The 14,124-nt window shown below is 46.0% G+C and overlaps 5 non-coding genes across 5 annotated transcripts; all 5 read left to right on the forward strand.

Annotated features, from left to right (window-relative positions):
- The first annotated feature begins 3,128 nt into the window (after window positions 1-3,128).
- On the forward strand, window positions 3,129-3,210 carry TRNAL-CAG (transfer RNA leucine (anticodon CAG)). The gene has a single exon. It is a non-coding gene; the product is annotated as a tRNA-Leu (tRNA).
- A 2,345-nt stretch (window positions 3,211-5,555) lies between these two features.
- Window positions 5,556-5,638, forward strand: TRNAL-CAG (transfer RNA leucine (anticodon CAG)). The gene has a single exon. It is a non-coding gene; the product is annotated as a tRNA-Leu (tRNA).
- A 2,344-nt stretch (window positions 5,639-7,982) lies between these two features.
- TRNAL-CAG (transfer RNA leucine (anticodon CAG)) lies at window positions 7,983-8,065 on the forward strand. The gene has a single exon. It is a non-coding gene; the product is annotated as a tRNA-Leu (tRNA).
- A 2,334-nt stretch (window positions 8,066-10,399) lies between these two features.
- On the forward strand, window positions 10,400-10,482 carry TRNAL-CAG (transfer RNA leucine (anticodon CAG)). Its single transcript has one exon. It is a non-coding gene; the product is annotated as a tRNA-Leu (tRNA).
- Window positions 10,483-14,041: 3,559 nt separating this feature from the next.
- Window positions 14,042-14,124, forward strand: TRNAL-CAG (transfer RNA leucine (anticodon CAG)). The gene has a single exon. It is a non-coding gene; the product is annotated as a tRNA-Leu (tRNA).

Here is a 14,124-nt window from a genome sequence, read left to right on the forward strand (position 1 = left end):
GGAACACCTTCCCTGACCTTTTATTCTCTCCAGTTCCACGTCACCGCGTCTACCATCCAACTCCAAAACTCGGGGGAGACTAACACTCCCTACCTCCCTTGGTGTGCATCATAGGCGTGCCCATGACGAACACAACATTTCTCCTTAACCAATACAAAACAAACATAGCTGCTAAAAAAAAAGATACTATACTAAACCAGTATACAAGAATAGTACACAACAAGAAATGCCACATTCAGTCAATCCACCCCGAATCCTTGCAGCCGCGTTGAGCATGGCGATCGAGGACTCAAACTGTACCGTTCAAGTCCTTGTCTCAGAGGCACTGAGTTGATTGGTATGGAGCCAGGCACCTCCTGATCTGAATCTTGAACTGGCTCCAAATTCTGCATGTCCACACCCCCTGTAGTAGATGATTGAGAATTAGTAGCAGTCACCACCGGCCATGTGCACTGGCTCAAAATTCAGCATGTCCACACCCCATGTAGTAGATGATTGAGAATTAGTAGCAGTCACCACCGGATCCACTGTCAGGATGATCCATCCTCTCTCCTTCATCAGCTTCAGATCCCACTGTTTCCCTGAGCAGGAAGGTCTGGAATTGAAAATACAGAGGACATTAAACAACATTCACTCAGTACATGGCACTCATTTTGGTTTATAAGCTGGAAATTGAGCCATCAGTGCAGTGTCAAGAGTGTCAGGATGGCCGAGTGGTCTAAGGCGCTGCTTTCAAGTCGCAGTCTCCTTTGGAGGCGTGGGTTCAAATCCCACTTCTGACAAGTGTCTTTTGCGAGGTGGATACATTTTTGGACTTTTTTTTTCCAAGCACCCGTATCAAAAACAATGTCAACAGTTTCTGTAAATTATCGATAAGATCTATTGTCCGTTGCTTGCACTAATTTCCTGAAGTTGGCTAAATCGCAGTAAATCGGTAAAGCGGGAAATCACAGCATCTTCAACAAATCGTGATAGAGGGGCAGAGATAAAGGTTTCGACCCTACATATCAAGAGCGCAGCTGTCAATAGTTCAGCAGGTTCACAGTGCAGAAGGTTCAGTGGCACCATGGTCCCCTGCGTCCCAATCACAGCTGGTTTTTAACTTCTGTATTCAGGGCATGGGAGGGGTGTGTTGCATCGTGCACACACAGTGCCTGTTTCGCAGATAAGTTTTAATAAATACACAGAGAATAATATAGAGTCATTGGCCACGAGGAACACCTTCCCTGACCTTTTATTCTCTCCGGTTCCACGTCACCGCGCCTACCATCCAAATCCAAAACTCGGGGGAGACTAACACTCCCTACCTCCCTTGGTGTGCATCATAGGCGTGCCCATGACGAACACAACATTTCTCCTTAACCAATACAAAACAAACATAGCTGCTCAAAAAACATATACTATACTAATCCAGTATTCAAGAATAGTACACAACAAGAAATGCCACATTCAGTCAATCCACCCCGAATCCTTGCAGCCGCGTTGAGCATGGCGGTCGAGGACTCAAACTGTACCATTTAAGTCCTTGTCTCAGAGGCACTGAGTTGATTGGTATGGAGCCAGGCACCTCCTGATCTGAATCTTGAACTGGCTCTAAATTCTGCATGTCCACACCCCTTGTAGTAGATGATTGAGAATTAGTAGCAGTCACCACCGGCCATGTGCACTGGCTCAAACTTCTGCATGTCCACACCCCATGTAGTCGATGATTGAGAATTAGTAGCAGTCACCACCGGATTCACTGTCAGGATGATCCATCCTCTCTCCTTCATCAGCTTCAGATCCCACTGTTTCCCTGAGCAGGAAGGTCTGGAATTGAAAATACAGAGGACATTAAACAACATTCACTCAGTTCATGGCACTCATTTTGGTTTATACGCTCGAAATTGAGCCATGAGGGAGATGTGAAGAGTGTCAGGATGGCTGAGTGGTCTAAGGCGCTGCGCTCAGGTCGCAGCCTCCCTTGGAGTTGTGGGTTCAAATCCCACTTCTCAAGTGTATTTTGCGAGGTGGATACATTTTTGGACTTTTTTTTCCCAAGCACCGTATCAAAAACAATGTCAACAGTTTCTGTAAATTATCGATAAGATCTATTTTCCGTTGCTTGCACTAATTGCCTGAAGTTGGCTAAATCGCAATAAATCGGTAAAGCAGGAAATCACAGCATCTTCAACAAATCGTGATAGAGGGGCCGAGATAAAGGTTTCGACCCTACATATCAAAAGCGCAGCTGTCAATAGTTCAGCAGGTTCACAGTGCAGAAGGTTCAGTGGCACCAGGGTCCCCTGCGTCCCAATCACAGCTGGTTTTTAACTTCTGTATTCAGGGGATGGGAGGGGCGGGGGTGTTGCGTCTTGCACACACAGTGCCTGTTTTGCAGATAAGTTTTAATAAATACACAAAGAATAATATGGAGTCTTTAGCCACGAGGAACACCTTCCCCTACCTTTTATTCTCTCTGATTCCACATCACCGCACCTACCATCCAACTCCAAAACTCGGGGGAGACTAACACTCCCTACCTCCCTTGGTGTGCATCATGGGCGTGCCCATGACGAACACAACATTTCTCCTTAACCAATACAAAACAAACATAGCTGCTCAAAAAAAAGATACTATACTAATCCAGTATACAAGAATAGTACACAACAATAAATACCACATTCAGTCAATCCACCCCGAATCCTTGCAGCCTCGTTGAGCATGGCGGTCGAGGACTCAAACTGTACCGTTCAAGTCCTTGTCTCAGAGGCACTGAGTTGATTGGTATGGAGCCAGGCACCTCCATATCTGAATCTTGAACTGGCTCCAAATTCTGCATGTCCACACCCCCTGTAGTAGATGATTGAGAATTAGTAGCAGTCACCACCGGCCATATGCACTGGCTCAAAATTCTGCAAGTCCACACCCCATATAGTAGATGATTGAGAATTAGTAGCAGTTGCCACAGGGTCCACTGTCAGGATGATCCATCCTCTCTCCTTCATCAGCTTCAGATCCCACTGTTTCCCTGAGCAGGAAGGTCTGGAATTGAAAATACAGAGGACATTAAATAACATTCACTCAGTACATGGCACTCATTTTGGTTTATAAGCTGGAAATTGAGCCATCAGTTCAGTGTCAAGAGTGTCAGGATGGCCGAGTGGTCTAGGCGCTGCGTTCAGGTCGCAGTCTCCTTTGGAGGCGTGGGTTTGAATCCCACTTCTGACAAGTGTCTTTTGCGAGGTGGATACATTTTTGGACTTTTTTTTTCCAAGCACCCGTATCAAAAACAATGTCAACAGTTTCTGTAAATTATCGATAAGATCTATTGTCCGTTGCTTGCACTAATTTCCTGAAGTTGGCTAAATCGCAGTAAATCGGTAAAGCGGGAAATCACAGCATCTTTAACAAATCGTGATAGAGGGGCAGAGATAAAGGTTTCGGCCCTACATATCAAGAGCGCAGCTGTGAATAGTTCAGCAGGTTCACAGTGCAGAAGGTTCAGTGGCACCAGGGTCCCCTGCGTCCCAATCACAGCTGGTTTTTAACTTCTGTATTCAGGGCATGGGAGGGGTGTGTTGCATCGTGCACACACGGTGCCTGTTTCGCAGATAAGTTTTAATAAATACACAGAGAATAATATAGAGTCATTGGCCACGAGGAACACCTTCCCTGACCTTTTATTCTCTCCGGTTCCACGTCACCGCGCCTACCATCCAACTCCAAAAGTTGGGGGAGACTAACACTCCCTACCTCCCTTGGTGTGCATCGTAGGCGTGCCCATGACGAACACAACATTTCTCCTTAACCAATACAAAACAAAAAGAGCTGCTAAAAAAAAAGATACTATACTAATCCCGTATACAAGAATAGTACACAACAAGAAATGCCACATTCAGTCAATCCACCCCGAATCCTTGCAGCCACGTTGAGCATGGCGGTCGAGGACTCAAACTGTACCGTTCAAGTCCTTGTCTGAGAGGCACTGAGTTGATTGGTATGGAGCCAGGCACCTCCTGATCTGAATCTTGAACTGGCTCCAAATTCTGCATGTCCACACCCCCTGTAGTAGATGATTGAGAATTAGTAGCAGTCACCACCGGCCATGTGCACTGGCTCAAACTTCTGCATGTCCACACCCCAAGTAGTCGATGATTGCGAATTAGAAGCAGTCACCACCGGATTCACTGTCAGGATGATCCATCCTCTCTCCTTCATCAGCTTCAGATCCCACTGTTTCCCTGAGCAGGAAGGTCTGGAATTGAAAATACAGAGGACATTAAACAAAATTCACTCAGTACAAGGCACTCAATTTGGTTTATAAGCTGGAAATTGAGCCATCAGTGCAGTGTTAAGAGTGTCAGGATGGCCGAGTGGTCTAAGGCGCTGCGTTCAGGTCGCAGTCTCCCTTGGAGGCGTGGGTTCGAATCCAACTTCTGATAAGTGTCTTTTGCGAGGTGGATACATTTGTGGACTTTTTTTTTCCAAGCACCCGTATCAAAAACAATGTCAACAGTTTCTGTAAATTATCGATAAGATCTATTGTCCGTTGCTTGCACTAATTTCCTGAAGTTGGCTAAATCGCAGTAAATCGGTAAAGCGGGAAATCACAGCATCTTCAACAAATCGTGATAGAGGGGCAGAGATAAAGGTTTCGACCCTACATATCAAGAGCGCAGCTGTCAATAGTTCAGCAGGTTCACAGTGCAGAAGGTTCAGTGGCACCAGGGTCCCCTGCGTCCCAATCACAGCTGGTTTTTAACTTCTGTATTCAGGGCATGGAAGGGGTGTGTTGCATCGTGCACACACGGTGCCTGTTTCGCAGATAAGTTTTAATAAATACACAGAGAACAATATAGAGTCATTGGCCACGAGGAACACCTTCCCTGACCTTTTATTCTCTCCGGTTCCACGTCACCGCGCCTACCATCCAACACCAAAACTCGGGGGAGACTAACACTCCCTACCTCCCTTGGTGTGCATCATAGGCGTGCCCATGACGAACACAACATTTCTCCTTAACCAATACAAAACAAACATAGCTGCTCAAAAAAAAGATACTATACTAATCCAGTATACAAGAATAGTACACAACAAGAAATGCCACATTCAGTCAATCCACCCCGAATCCTTGCAGCCACGTTGAGCATGGCGGTCGAGGACTCAAACTGTACCATTCAAGTCCTTGTCTCAGAGGCACTGAGTTGATTGGTATGGAGCCAGGCACCTCCTGATCTGAATCTTGAACTGGCTCCAAATTCTGCATGTCCACACCCCTTGTAGTAGATGATTGAGAATTAGTAGCAGTCACCACCGGCCATGTGCACTGGCTCAAACTTCTGCATGTCCACAACCCAAGTAGTCGATGATTGAGAATTAGTAGCAGTCACCACCGGATTCACTGTCAGAATGATCCATCCTCTCTCCTTCATCAGCTTCAGATCCCACTGTTTCCCTGAGCAGGAAGGTCTGGAATTGAAAATACAGAGGACATTAAACAACATTCACTCAGTACATGGCACTCATTTTGGTTTATAAGATGGAAATTGAGCCATCAGTGCAGTGTCAAGAGTGTCAGGATGGCCGAGTGGTCTAAGGCGCTGAGTTCAGGTCGCAGTCTCCTTTGGAGGCGTGGGTTCGAATCCCACTTCTGACAAGTGTCTTTTGCGAGGTGGATACATTTTTGGACTTTTTTTTTCCAAGCACCCCTATCAAAAACAATGTCAACAGTTTCTGTAAATTATCGATAAGATCTATTGTCCGTTGCTTGCACTAATTGCGTGAAGTTGGCTAAATCGCAGTAAATCGGTAAAGCAGGAAATCACAGCATCTTCAACAAATCTTGATAGAGGGGCCGAGATAAAGGTTTCGACCCTACATATCAAAAGCACAGCTGTCAATAGTTCAGCAGGTTCACAGTGCAGAAGGTTCAGTGGCACCAGGGTCCCCTGCATCCCAATCACAGCTGGTTTTTAACGTCTGTATTCAGGGCATGGGAGGGGTGTGTTGCATCGTGCACACACGGTGCCTGTTTCGCAGATAAGTTTTAATAAATACACAGAGAATAATATAGAGTCATTGGCCACGAGGAACACCTTCCCTGACCTTTTATTCTCTCCGGTTCCACGTCACCGCGCCTACCATCCAACTCCAAAACTCGGGGGAGACTAACACTCCCTACCTCCCTTGGTGTGCATCATAGGCGTGCCCATGACGAACACAACATTTCTCCTTAACCAATACAAAACAAACATAGCTGCTCAAAAAAAAGATACCATACTAAACCAGTTTACAAGAATAGTACACAACAAGAAATGCCACATTCAGTCAATCCACCCCAAATCCTTGCAGCCGCGTTGAGCATGGCGGTCGAGGACTCAAACTGTACCGTTCAAGTCCTTGTCTCAGAGGCACTGAGTTGATTGGTATGGAGCCAGGCACCTCCTGATCTGAATCTTGAACTGGCTCCAAATTCTGCATGTCCACACCCCCTGTAGTAGATGATTGAGAATTAGTAGCAGTCACCACCGGTCATGTGCACTGGGTCAAAATTCAGCATGTCCACACCCCATGTAGTAGATGATTGAGAATTAGTAGCAGTCACCACAGGATCCACTGTCAGGATGATCCATCCTCTCTCCTTCATCAGCTTCAGATCCCACTGTTTCCCTGAGCAGGAAGGTCTGGAATTGAAAATACAGAGGACATTAAACAACATTCACTCAGTACATGGCACTCATTTTGGTTTATAAGCTGGAAATTGAGCCATCAGTGCAGTGTCTAGAGTGTCAGGATGGCCGAGTGGTCTAGGCACTGCGTTCAGGTCGCAGTCTCTTTTGGAGGCGTGGGTTCGAATACCACTTCTGACAAGTGTCTTTTGCGAGGTGGATACATTTTTTGACTTTTTTTTTCCAAGCACCTGTATCAAAAACAATGTCAACAGTTTCTGTAAATTATCGATAAGATCTATTGTCCGTTGCTTGCACTAATTTCCTGAAGTTGGCTAAATCGCAGTAAATCGGTAAAGCGGGAAATCACAGCATCTTCAACAAATCGTGATAGAGGGGCAGAGATAAAGGTTTCGACCCTACATATCAAGAGCGCAGCTGTCAATAGTTCAGCAGGTTCACAGTGCAGAAGGTTCAGTGGCACCAGGGTCCCCTGCGTCCCAATCACAGCTGGTTTTTAACTTCTGTATTCAGGGCATGGAAGGGGTGTGTTGCATCGTGCACACACGGTGCCTGTTTCGCAGATAAGTTTTAATAAATACACAGAGAACAATATAGAGTCATTGGCCACGAGGAACACCTTCCCTGACCTTTTATTCTCTCCGGTTCCACGTCACCGCGCCTACCATCCAACACCAAAACTCGGGGGAGACTAACACTCCCTACCTCCCTTGGTGTGCATCATAGGCGTGCCCATGACGAACACAACATTTCTCCTTAACCAATACAAAACAAACATAGCTGCTCAAAAAAAAGATACTATACTAATCCAGTATACAAGAATAGTACACAACAAGAAATGCCACATTCAGTCAATCCACCCCGAATCCTTGCAGCCACGTTGAGCATGGCGGTCGAGGACTCAAACTGTACCATTCAAGTCCTTGTCTCAGAGGCACTGAGTTGATTGGTATGGAGCCAGGCACCTCCTGATCTGAATCTTGAACTGGCTCCAAATTCTGCATGTCCACACCCCTTGTAGTAGATGATTGAGAATTAGTAGCAGTCACCACCGGCCATGTGCACTGGCTCAAACTTCTGCATGTCCACAACCCAAGTAGTCGATGATTGAGAATTAGTAGCAGTCACCACCGGATTCACTGTCAGAATGATCCATCCTCTCTCCTTCATCAGCTTCAGATCCCACTGTTTCCCTGAGCAGGAAGGTCTGGAATTGAAAATACAGAGGACATTAAACAACATTCACTCAGTACATGGCACTCATTTTGGTTTATAAGATGGAAATTGAGCCATCAGTGCAGTGTCAAGAGTGTCAGGATGGCCGAGTGGTCTAAGGCGCTGAGTTCAGGTCGCAGTCTCCTTTGGAGGCGTGGGTTCGAATCCCACTTCTGACAAGTGTCTTTTGCGAGGTGGATACATTTTTGGACTTTTTTTTTCCAAGCACCCCTATCAAAAACAATGTCAACAGTTTCTGTAAATTATCGATAAGATCTATTGTCCGTTGCTTGCACTAATTGCGTGAAGTTGGCTAAATCGCAGTAAATCGGTAAAGCAGGAAATCACAGCATCTTCAACAAATCTTGATAGAGGGGCCGAGATAAAGGTTTCGACCCTACATATCAAAAGCACAGCTGTCAATAGTTCAGCAGGTTCACAGTGCAGAAGGTTCAGTGGCACCAGGGTCCCCTGCATCCCAATCACAGCTGGTTTTTAACGTCTGTATTCAGGGCATGGGAGGGGTGTGTTGCATCGTGCACACACGGTGCCTGTTTCGCAGATAAGTTTTAATAAATACACAGAGAATAATATAGAGTCATTGGCCACGAGGAACACCTTCCCTGACCTTTTATTCTCTCCGGTTCCACGTCACCGCGCCTACCATCCAACTCCAAAACTCGGGGGAGACTAACACTCCCTACCTCCCTTGGTGTGCATCATAGGCGTGCCCATGACGAACACAACATTTCTCCTTAACCAATACAAAACAAACATAGCTGCTCAAAAAAAAGATACCATACTAAACCAGTTTACAAGAATAGTACACAACAAGAAATGCCACATTCAGTCAATCCACCCCAAATCCTTGCAGCCGCGTTGAGCATGGCGGTCGAGGACTCAAACTGTACCGTTCAAGTCCTTGTCTCAGAGGCACTGAGTTGATTGGTATGGAGCCAGGCACCTCCTGATCTGAATCTTGAACTGGCTCCAAATTCTGCATGTCCACACCCCCTGTAGTAGATGATTGAGAATTAGTAGCAGTCACCACCGGTCATGTGCACTGGGTCAAAATTCAGCATGTCCACACCCCATGTAGTAGATGATTGAGAATTAGTAGCAGTCACCACAGGATCCACTGTCAGGATGATCCATCCTCTCTCCTTCATCAGCTTCAGATCCCACTGTTTCCCTGAGCAGGAAGGTCTGGAATTGAAAATACAGAGGACATTAAACAACATTCACTCAGTACATGGCACTCATTTTGGTTTATAAGCTGGAAATTGAGCCATCAGTGCAGTGTCTAGAGTGTCAGGATGGCCGAGTGGTCTAGGCACTGCGTTCAGGTCGCAGTCTCTTTTGGAGGCGTGGGTTCGAATACCACTTCTGACAAGTGTCTTTTGCGAGGTGGATACATTTTTTGACTTTTTTTTTCCAAGCACCTGTATCAAAAACAATGTCAACAGTTTCTGTAAATTATCGATAAGATCTATTGTCCGTTGCTTGCACTAATTTCCTGAAGTTGGCTAAATCGCAGTAAATCGGTAAAGCCGGAACTCACAGCATCTTCAACAAATCGTGATAGAGGGGCAGAGATAAAGGTTTCGACCCTACATATCAAAAGCACAGCCGTCAATAGTTCAGCAAGTTCACAGTGCAGAAGGTTCAGTGGCACCAGGGTCCCCTGCATCCCAATCACAGCTGGTTTTTAACTTCTGTATTCTGGGCATGGGAGGGGTGTGTTGCATCGTGCACACACAGTGCCTGTTTCGCAAATAAGTTTTAATAAATACACAGAGAATAATATAGAGTCATTGGCCACGAGGAACACCTTCCCTGACCTTTTATTCTCTCCAGTTCCACGTCACTGCGTCTACCATCCAACTCCAAAACTCGGGGGAGACTAACACTCCCTACCTCCCTTGGTGTGCATCATAGGCGTGCCCATGACGAACACAACATTTCTCCTTAACCAATACAAAACAAACATAGCTGCTAAAAAAAAAGATACTAGTATACAAGAATAGTACACAACAAGAAATGCCACATTCAGTCAATCCACCCCGAATCCTTGCAGCCGCGTTGAGCATGGCGGTCGAGGACTCAAACTGTACCGTTCAAGTCCTTGTCTCAGAGGCACTGAGTTGATTGGTATGGAGCCAGGCACCTCCTGATCTGAATCTTGAACTGGCTCCAAATTCTGCATGTCCACACCCCCTGTTGTAGATGATTGAGAATTAGTAGCAGTCACCACCGGCCATGTGCACTGGCTCAAAATTCAGCATGTCCACACCCCATGTAGTAGATGATTGAGAATTAGTAGCAGTCACCACCGGATCCACTGTCAGGATGATCCATCCTCTCTCCTTCATCAGCTTCAGATCCCACTGTTTCCCTGAGCAGGAAGGTCTGGAATTGAAAATACAGAGGACATTAAACAACATTCACTCAGTACATGGCACTCATTTTGGTTTATAAGCTGGAAATTGAGCCATCAGTTCAGTGTCAAGAGTGTCAGGATGGCCGAGTGGTCTAAGGCGCTGCGTTCAGGTCGCAGTCTCCTTTGGAGGCGTGGGTTCAAATCCCACTTCTGATAAGTGTCTTTTGCGAGGTGGATACATTTGAGGACTTTTTTTTTCCAAGCACCCGTATCAAAAACAATGTCAACAGTTTCTGTAAATTATCGATAAGATCTATTGTCTGTTGCTTGCACTAATTTCCTGAAGTTGGCTAAATCGCAGTAAATCGGTAAAGCTGGAAATCACAGCAACTTCAACAAATCGTGATAGAGGGGCAGAGATAAAGGTTTCAACCCTACATATCAAGAGCGCAGCTGTCAATAGTTCAGCAGGTTCACAGTGCAGAAGGTTCAGTGGCACCATGGTCCCCTGCGTCCCAATCACAGCTGGTTTTTAACTTCTGTATTCAGGGCATGGGAGGGGTGTGTTGCATCGTGCACACACGGTGCCTGTTTCGCAGATAAGTTTTAATAAATACACAGAGAATAATATAGAGTCATTGGCCACGAGGAACACCTTCCCTGACCTTTTATTCTCTCCGGTTCCACGTCACCGCGCCTACCATCCACCTCCAAAACTCGGGGGAGACTAACACTCCCTACCTCCCTTGGTGTGCATCATAGGCGTGCCCATGACGAACACAACATTTCTCCTTAACCAATACAAAACAAACATAGCTGCTCAAAAAAAATATACTATACTAATCCAGTATTCAAGAATAGTACACAACAAGAAATGCCACATTCAGTCAATCCACCCCGAATCCTTGCAGCCGCGTTGAGCATGGCGGTCGAGGACTCAAACTGTACCGTTCAAGTCCTTGTCTCAGAGGCACTGAGTTGATTGGTATGGAGCCAGGCACCTCCTGATCTGAATCTTGAACTGGCTCTAAATTCTGCATGTCCACACCCCTTGTAGTAGATGATTGAGAATTAGTAGCAGTCACCACCGGCCAGGTGCACTGGCTCAAACTTCTGCATGTCCACACCCCATGTAGTCGATGATTGAGAATTAGTAGCAGTCACCACCGGATTCACTGTCAGGATGATCCATCCTCTCTCCTTCATCAGCTTCAGATCCCCCTGTTTCCCTGAGCAGGAAGGTCTGGAATTGAAAATACAGAGGACATTAAACAACATTCACTCAGTTCATGGCACTCATTTTGGTTTATACGCTCGAAATTGAGCCATGAGGGAGATGTGAAGAGTGTCAGGATGGATGAGTGGTCTAAGGCGCTGCGTTCAGGTTGCAGCCTCCCTTGGAGTTGTGGGTTCAAATCCCACTTCTGACAAGTGTATTTTGCGAGGTGGATACATTTTTGGACTTTTTTTTCCCAAGCACCATATCAAAAACAATGTCAACAGTTTCTGTAAATTATCGATAAGATCTATTTTCCGTTGCTTGCACTAATTGCCTGAACTTGGCTAAATCGCAATAAATCGGTAAAGCAGGAAATCACAGCATCTTCAACAAATCGTGATAGAGGGGCCGAGATAAAGGTTTCGACCCTACATATCAAAAGCGCAGCTGTCAATAGTTCAGCAGGTTCACAGTGCAGAAGGTTCAGTGGCACCAGGGTCCCCTGCGTCCCAATCACAGCTGGTTTTTAACTTCTGTATTCAGGGGATGGGAGGGGTGGGGGTGTTGCGTCGTGCACACACAGTGCCTGTTTTGCAGAGAAGTTTTAATAAATACACAAAGAATAATATGGAGTCTTTGGCCACGAGGAACACCTTCCCCTACCTTTTATTCTCTCCGATTCCACATCACCGCACCTAACATCCAACTCCAAAACTCGGGGGAGACTAACACTCCCTACCTCCCTTGGTGTGCATCATGGGCGTGCCCATGACGAACACAACATTTCTCCTTAACCAATACAAAACAAACATAGCTGCTCAAAAAAAGATACTATACTAATCCAGTATACAAGAATAGTACACAACAATAAATACCACATTCAGTCAATCCACCCCGAATCCTTGCAGCCGCGTTGAGCATGGCAGTCGAGGACTCAAACTGTACCGTTCAAGTCCTTGTCTCAGAGGCACTGAGTTGATTGGTATGGAGCCAGGCACCTCCTGATCTGAATCTTGAACTGGCTTCAAATTCTGCATGTCCACACCCCCTGTAGTAGATGATTGAGAATTAGTAGCAGTCACCACCGGCCATATGCACTGGCTCAAAATTCTGCAAGTCCACACCCCATGTAGTAGATGATTGAGAATTAGTAGCAGTCACCACAGGGTCCACTGTCAGGATGATCCATCCTCTCTCCTTCATCAGCTTCAGATCCCACTGTTTCCCTGAGCAGGAAGGTCTGGAATTGAAAATACAGAGGACATTAAATAACATTCACTCAGTACATGGCACTCATTTTGGTTTATAAGCTGGAAATTGAGCCATCAGTCTGGTGTCAAGAGTGTCAGGATGGCCGGGTGGTCTAAGGTGCTGCATTCAGGTCACAGTCTCCCTTGGAGATGTGGGTTCAAACCCCTCTTCTAACAAGTGTCTTTACAAGGTGGATACATTTTTGGCCTTTTTTTCCCAAGCACCCTTATCAAAAACAATGTCAACAGTTTCTGTAAATTATCGATAAGATCTATTGTCCGTTGCTTGCACTAATTGCCTGAAGTTGGCTAAATCGCAGTAAATCGGTAAAGCAGGAAATTACAGCATCTTCAACAAATCGTGATAGAGGGGCAGAGATAAAGGTTTCGACCCTACATATCAAAAGCACAGCCGTCAATAGTTCAGCAAGTTCACAGTGCAGAAGGTTCAGTGGCACCAGGGTCCCCTGCATCCCAATCACAGCTGGTTTTTAACTTCTTTATTCTGGGCATGGGAGGGGTGTGTTGCATCGTGCACACACAGTGCCTGTTTCGCAAATAAGTTTTAATAAATACACAGAGAATAATATAGAGTCATTGGCCACGAGGAACACCTTCCCTGACCTTTTATTCTCTCCAGTTCCACGTCACCGCGTCTACCATCCAACTCCAAAACTCGGGGGAGACTAACACTCCCTACCTCCCTTGGTGTGCATCATAGGCGTGCCCATGACGAACACAACATTTCTCCTTAACCAATACAAAACAAACATAGCTGCTAAAAAAAAAGATACTATACTAAACCAGTATACAAGAATAGTACACAACAAGAAATGCCACATTCAGTCAATCCACCCCGAATCCTTGCAGCCGCGTTGAGCATGGCGGTCGAGGACTCAAACTGTACCGTTCAAGTCCTTGTCTCAGAGGCACTGAGTTGATTGGTATGGAGCCAGGCACCTCCTGATCTGAATCTTGAACTGGCTCCAAATTCTGCATGTCCACACCCCCTGTAGTAGATGATTGAGAATTAGTAGCAGTCACCACCGGCCATGTGCACTGGCTCAAAATTCAGCATGTCCACACCCCATGTAGTAGATGATTGAGAATTAGTAGCAGTCACCACCGGATCCACTGTCAGGATGATCCATCCTCTCTCCTTCATCAGCTTCAGATCCCACTGTTTCCCTGAGCAGGAAGGTCTGGAATTGAAAATACAGAGGACATTAAACAACATTCACTCAGTACATGGCACTCATTTTGGTTTATAAGCTGGAAATTGAGCCAACAGTGCAGTGTCAAGAGTGTCAGGATGGCCGAGTGGTCTAAGGCGCTGCGTTCAGGTCGCAGTCTCCTTTGGAGGCGTGGGTTCAAATCCCACTTCTGACA

Source organism: Pleurodeles waltl, unplaced genomic scaffold (genome assembly GCF_031143425.1).
Source record: "Pleurodeles waltl isolate 20211129_DDA unplaced genomic scaffold, aPleWal1.hap1.20221129 scaffold_39, whole genome shotgun sequence".
In the NCBI taxonomy this organism is placed as follows: Eukaryota; Metazoa; Chordata; class Amphibia; order Caudata; family Salamandridae; genus Pleurodeles; species Pleurodeles waltl.